The sequence below is a fragment of the Lissotriton vulgaris genome, chromosome 8 (genome assembly GCF_964263255.1).
Source record: "Lissotriton vulgaris chromosome 8, aLisVul1.2, whole genome shotgun sequence".
NCBI lineage: Eukaryota > Metazoa > Chordata > Amphibia > Caudata > Salamandridae > Lissotriton > Lissotriton vulgaris.
Window position 1 is genome coordinate 40,210,104 of NC_141696.1, and position 6,000 is coordinate 40,216,103.

Here is a 6,000-nt window from a genome sequence, read left to right on the forward strand (position 1 = left end):
TGGCAGTACGTAAAGCATGACGCTGTGTGTCGGGGATGGGTAGGGAATAGGGCAGGAATACGATCAAAAAAGGAAGAGTTCAGGACGGGAGGGAGGGAGGAGGGGAAGGGCATCAGGAGAAAGAAGCACTTCGAAGTTCAGTTGGCGTCACAGGTCAGGGGAACGCAGCCTCCTGTTGGTCAATTGGTGCAGGTGGTTGGCAAATATCCCCCCTATATTCGTTCCATGCTCCCCAGATCTTCGTCCAGTTCTGCGGCCTCCCCCTGGCTACATAGACCGTCTTCTCCCGAACCATACACCAGTCCATGTTGGCCTTCCACTGCACCAGTAGAGGGGCCGCAGTCGCACCCCATCGCTGGGCTATGTCCCTCTTCGCCACCATGTTCCCAAGGGTGACCCACCTAGTCTGTGCAACATTATGATCGGACGGTTCCCAGACATTTAGGAGGCACCGACGGGCCTCCGCATGGGCGGCCACGCCAGTAACTTCCGCCATCACGCGGTGGATCCTCCTCCAATAGGAGGCGATCACCGGGCAATCCCAGAGGATATGTAGGAAGGTGGCAGGAGCCCCACACCCCCTGCAGCAAAGCCCATCTGAGGAGAAACCCATGCGCATCAATCGGGGCCCAGTCACGTACACTCGGTGGAGAATCTTAAACTGCACAAGGCGGAGACGGGAAGAGATGGCAACCTCCTTAGGAGAGGAAACCGCACACTGCCAATCCTCGTCGTCCAGCTCAAGGCCATCCGCCACCCACCGCTCTCTCAGGTCAAGGAGGAGGTCTGCGCGTGCATTTATCAGTTTCTTGTACGAGAGGGAAATCGCACTGTCTGGCACATGCCCATCCAGGATCCTATCTTCCAGCGGGGAACTTTCCGGAATGGCGCCGTCCGGCGGGGAGGCCGAAATCAGCGCATGTCTCAACTGTGCATAGCGGAAGAACTCCGCCGCGCCCAGCTGATATTCAGCCTGTAACTGGGAGAAGGTCTTAATCACGCCCCTAGCAAGCATATCCTCAACCCTGCTGATGCCAATGAGGTCCCACTTGTCAAAGCCCTTGGTGTGCCACAGTCTACCCAGGATGTCGGAATCAAAGAGGGGAGTGAACCTCGTGAGTCTGCCCTGCCATCCCTGCGCCTTGGTAACTGCTTTCCAGATACGAACCGCCGTTAGAGTGGGGCCCGTCAGTTTGCGGTCAAGGGACTTGGAGTATAGGGCACGGTAGTAATTACCGCCTCCCATCAGCCATCTGTCCATGGCGTATCCAGGGTTCTCCACTGGGCCGTAGAATCCATGGTTCAGGGCAGCGAGCTGGGATGACCAATAGTACCGGCGCACGTCGGGGAGGGCTATGCCCCCATCGTACCAGGGGAGCGTGAGTTTGTGGAGGGCCACACGAGGGCGGCCCTCCCAGAGGAGATTACGGAGAAGGCCGTCAACGTCGCGAAAGTAGCGGGCAGGGACAGGGTCTTGCGAATTCTGTAGTGCATAAAGGAACCTGGGAAGAGCCATCATCTTAAAAAGGGCCGCGCGGCCTAGGAGGGAAAGCGGCAGGTGGCGCCAGCTATCGACGTCACGCCGCAGCCGCTGAAGTGGAGGGAGCAGATTGTTATCATATCTGAGCTTGGCATTACCGGATATGTATATACCCAGATATTTGAAGCCGCGCGAGGCGATCTGGATACCGCAGCCCCCCGGGAGGCGCGGGGTATCCCCTTTAAGGACATAGAGGGAAGACTTGGCCCAGTTAATGACCAGGCCGGAGTATCGCCCAAATAGTCTGATGACATCACAGGCCACAATAAGGGAACTACACGGCGAAGACATGTACAGCAGTATGTCATCGGCGTAGAGGGAGACCCTGTCCTCAAATCCGGGGGCCCATTCGATACCTCTCAAGTCGGGATGGGACCGTAACTGCGCCGCAAGGGGTTCGAGAGCCAGGGCAAACAACAGAGGGGACAAGGGGCAACCCTGTCTGGTGCCACGGCGCAGGGGGAAGGATGCCGACAGGCGTCCATTGACCGTCACATTGGCCATCGGGTCCGCATAGAGGAGTTTCACCCAGCCAATGAAGATCGGACCGAACCCAAGTTTAGCCAGAACCGCCCATAAATAAGGCCATTCCAGGGAGTCAAAGGCCATGGTAGCGTCCAGGGACGCCAACACCGCCGGGTCCTTAAGAGTGTGGGCCCGGGCCATAACCCCGTGGAGGCGACGCAGATTCAGGGCAGTGTTGCGGTGTGGGATGAATCCCGATTGATCGGGGTGGACAAGGTCACTAATCACTCCAACCAACCGATTAGCCAGCAGTTTGGCAAGGATCTTAGGTTCCACGTTAAGGAGGGAGATGGGACGGTAGGAGCGACAAACGTCCCGTGGTTTGCCCTCCTTGTGGATGACCACGATGGTAGCAAGTCGCTGGTCAGGGGGAAGGGAGCCTCTCTCAAAGGATTCAAGGAACATCTTGCGGAGATGCGGGGAAACCGCATCCGATCGGATTTTGTATAATTCCACTGGAATACCATTGGGCCCAGAGGCCTTGCCCGAATTAAGGGAGCGAATCGCAAGGTCGATCTCATCCGCTGTAATGTCCCTATCCAGGTCCTCCCTCTCCTCCTCGGAGAGACTAGGCAGGTCTATGTCAGCGAGGAAGGTCGTATTATCCGCCTCCGAGAACTCCGAGACAGACTCATAGATACCACGGAAGTAGTCCGCGAAAGAGTCAACAATGGCGCTGGGGTCAGTAAGGAGCGTACCGTCGTTTCCGAGGAGCTCCGGCACCACTCGACTGGCCATCTCCCTCCTGTCGAGCCAAGCCAACAGTTTCCCGGCCTTGTCGCCCACATCATAGATGCGGCCCTGCTTTTCTTTGGCGAGAACAAGGGCGGCATTAGTGGCCAAGTCATGATACTCCGCTTGTTTCAGCGAAAGAGTATGGAGGGCCAGGGGGTCCGAATCGGAACGCAGCTGGGCCTCGAGGTGTAGCACCTCCTGTTCAATGGCCAGCATAGCCGAGTCTCTATCCCGGCGGGTGGCCGCGATGAGTGCCTGGGCCTCACCACGGAGCACCGTCTTAAAAGCTTCCCACAGTGTAACGGCCGACTCCACCGAGCCCACATTTTCGGTAAAATATAGGTCAATAGACTTGGCCAAAAGGGTGCGGGACTTAAAATCTCGAAAGTACCAGGGATTGATCGCTGCCGGGCGGTCCGACAGAGTCACGCCAAAGTCGAAAGAGACCCACAACGGGGAATGATCAGAAATCCCTCGGGCAAGGAAGCGGGCCTCCGACACAGCTAGGGCATCCGAGGCCAGCGTGAGAACATAGTCAAGGCGCGAGAGACTTCCGTGCGCACCCGACAGAAAAGAAAATTGGCGAAGCGTGGGGTGCAAAAGCCGCCACGTGTCCACCAGCCCAGTAGAGTCAAGGAAGGACGGCAACCACATCTGTGGTCCACTCAGGTCGCGAGGCGGTTGGCGGTCGAGGAGGCCAGAGCAAACCGCATTAAAGTCACCCCCCACGATCAGACGACCAGCCGGCATAGACAAAATGGCAACGCCAAGGTCCTGGAAAGTACTGGATTGAAGCCCTGGAGGGACGTACACAGACAACAGCGTGAGGGAACGCCCTTCCCATCTCCCGGATACGGCTGCGTACCTCCCCCTATCATCTATCAAGGTGGTCCCTATCTCTAAGGGAAGGGATGCGCGCACAAGAATCCCCGCCCCCCTGGAGCCGGAAGAGAACCCCGAATGAGCCACCATTTTGTAACCTTTGCGATTCAGGGCTTTACAGGCATTGCCCACCAAGTGTGTTTCCTGAAGAAGTACAACATCCGGCATATGCCGCTTAACCAGCTGAATAACCACCCCTCTCTTGATACGATCACCCAACCCGTTAACATTCCAACTGAGAATTTTCAACGCCCTACCCCTCATCCCTCCACCACCCACCCCATCCATCACCCAAAGACACGTGCATCAGGAAAAGTCCAGGATCGCCATTGTCCATGTGCCACAATACGGGGAAAAAGAGAAACAAAACACAAACCAAAAATGTACCCAACCAACCCCCCACCCTGCACCCCTGCGTTAGACTAGAAAGCCCCCCCAACTTGCAGTGTGCCTGTCGCCCCATTAACTACTCTACCGAAGACCCAGAGGAGGAAGGAATCCCCGTGGAGTCGTCCCGCCACCCACCTTCAAAAGAAAGGAGAGAGTAATCACACCAAAACAGTAGTCCGACGGTCCTTCGAGGCAGGGGTAGCCCCGGCGCCCAGTTCATTCCTGCCGCTCCGCTCCGCCCGAGGCCCCTCCAACATCTTCCTCACGCTCCTCCCGTTCTGGTGTGACAGTGTCCAGCCACTCGCTCACGTTGTCCGGGTAATCAAAGAAGTAGGCACGGCCCTTGAATTCCACACGGAGCTTCGCAGGGAATTGCATAGAGTATTTGAGTCCCATATCTCTGAGGCGTCTCTTGACCCCCGCGTAGCTCAGTCTTTGGCGTTGCACCAGCCTGGTGAAATCCGGGTAAAAATGAACCTCCGCGTTCTGATATTGTAGTGGCCCTTGCGATCTGGACGCCTGAAGGATCGCATCTCGATCTCTGAAGTTAAGAAGGCGCGCCACAATGGGTCGCGGCGTCGCCCCTGTTTTAGGTGGACCCCCGGGCACACGGTGGGCACGCTCCACCGAAAAGAAGTTGCTCAGCCCAGAGGGCGCCAGATGTGTCTTAACCAGTTCCTCAACAAAAAGGTCCGCTGCGCCATCCTCGGACCCTTCCGGAACCCCCACTATGCGGACGTTCTGCCGCCTGGCTCGCCCCTCAAAATCCTCCAGCCTTTTAGAGAACTGATCGGCGGTCGCTCTCAAGTTCCGGACCTCCGTTTGTAGTTCGGAGACATCCGAGGTCAGACTAGTGGTCTTAATGTCCAGCGCTCTCACACGGTCATTTGTCTTCCCCAGGTCAGTCCTGATCAAAGCAATATCAATGGCCATGGAATCCACCTTGTGGGACAGAACCTCATGTTGGTGTTGTCCGTCAGTACGGAGGCTGGTGATGGCGCCCATAATGTCCACCAGGGTAGGATCCGAGCCGTCCGGCGGGGCAGTCACTGGGGTTCCCTTGGGGCCAGCACCCGACGCAGGTGGCGAGTTGAGATTGACATACCGCTCCATACGGTTGTTCTGCGTCTGCGGTTTGCCCCGAGTTCCTTTATTCGATGCCCTCTCCGGAGCGCCCCTGCCCGCCATGTTGGGTCCCCAAGAACAAAGGACCGGTGGTCGCAGGTCAGGGTCCACAGCCAGGAGTCAATCAGGTCAGAAAGACAATCAGGTCGACCAGGGCAGGGTTAGATCACCGCGTCTTCACCAGGGAGGTGGCAATCAAGGCCCTCGCAGCACGATCGAGCGAAGTGGCGAAGTGACGAAGTCCGGATGGACAATGGCACCGTTACGGAGCGGAGTTCAGCTCGACGTAACTTCGCTCAGGAGCCACCGATTCGGGAACCGATTGCAGCCCCCGCCTCAGCAGGCCGCCAGCTTTACAGTGCCACCAACGTGGACCAGGATTTCAAGCAGGATAATTGCGGTGGATCGGACGGTCCACGGAGCTCCGAGCTTACGCGGCCATCTTGGTCGCCCGCGAAGCTCCTCCCCCTGCCTCCTCCATTCTTGAATGAGCCTGGAAGTCTTGCTGTTCAGTGGGAAGACTGGTTTATAATGTTTGACAATTATTTGGAGGCACTTGATGGCCAGGAGTTTTCTTCAAAGAGGAAGAAGGCTATTTTATTAAGCTCTTTGGGCAAGGAAGGGAAAAGAGTTTTCAGATTTTTGCCTATTACTTTACAAGGTAATGGCCAAGCAATTCCAGACAAATATAAGGAGGCAATTTCTAGGTTAGAAGTCAAGTTTGCCAAGGAAGAGAATCTTGTCATGCACCGCTACAAATTTTATACTCAGAAACTGAGGCCGGAGGAACCTATTTATTGACT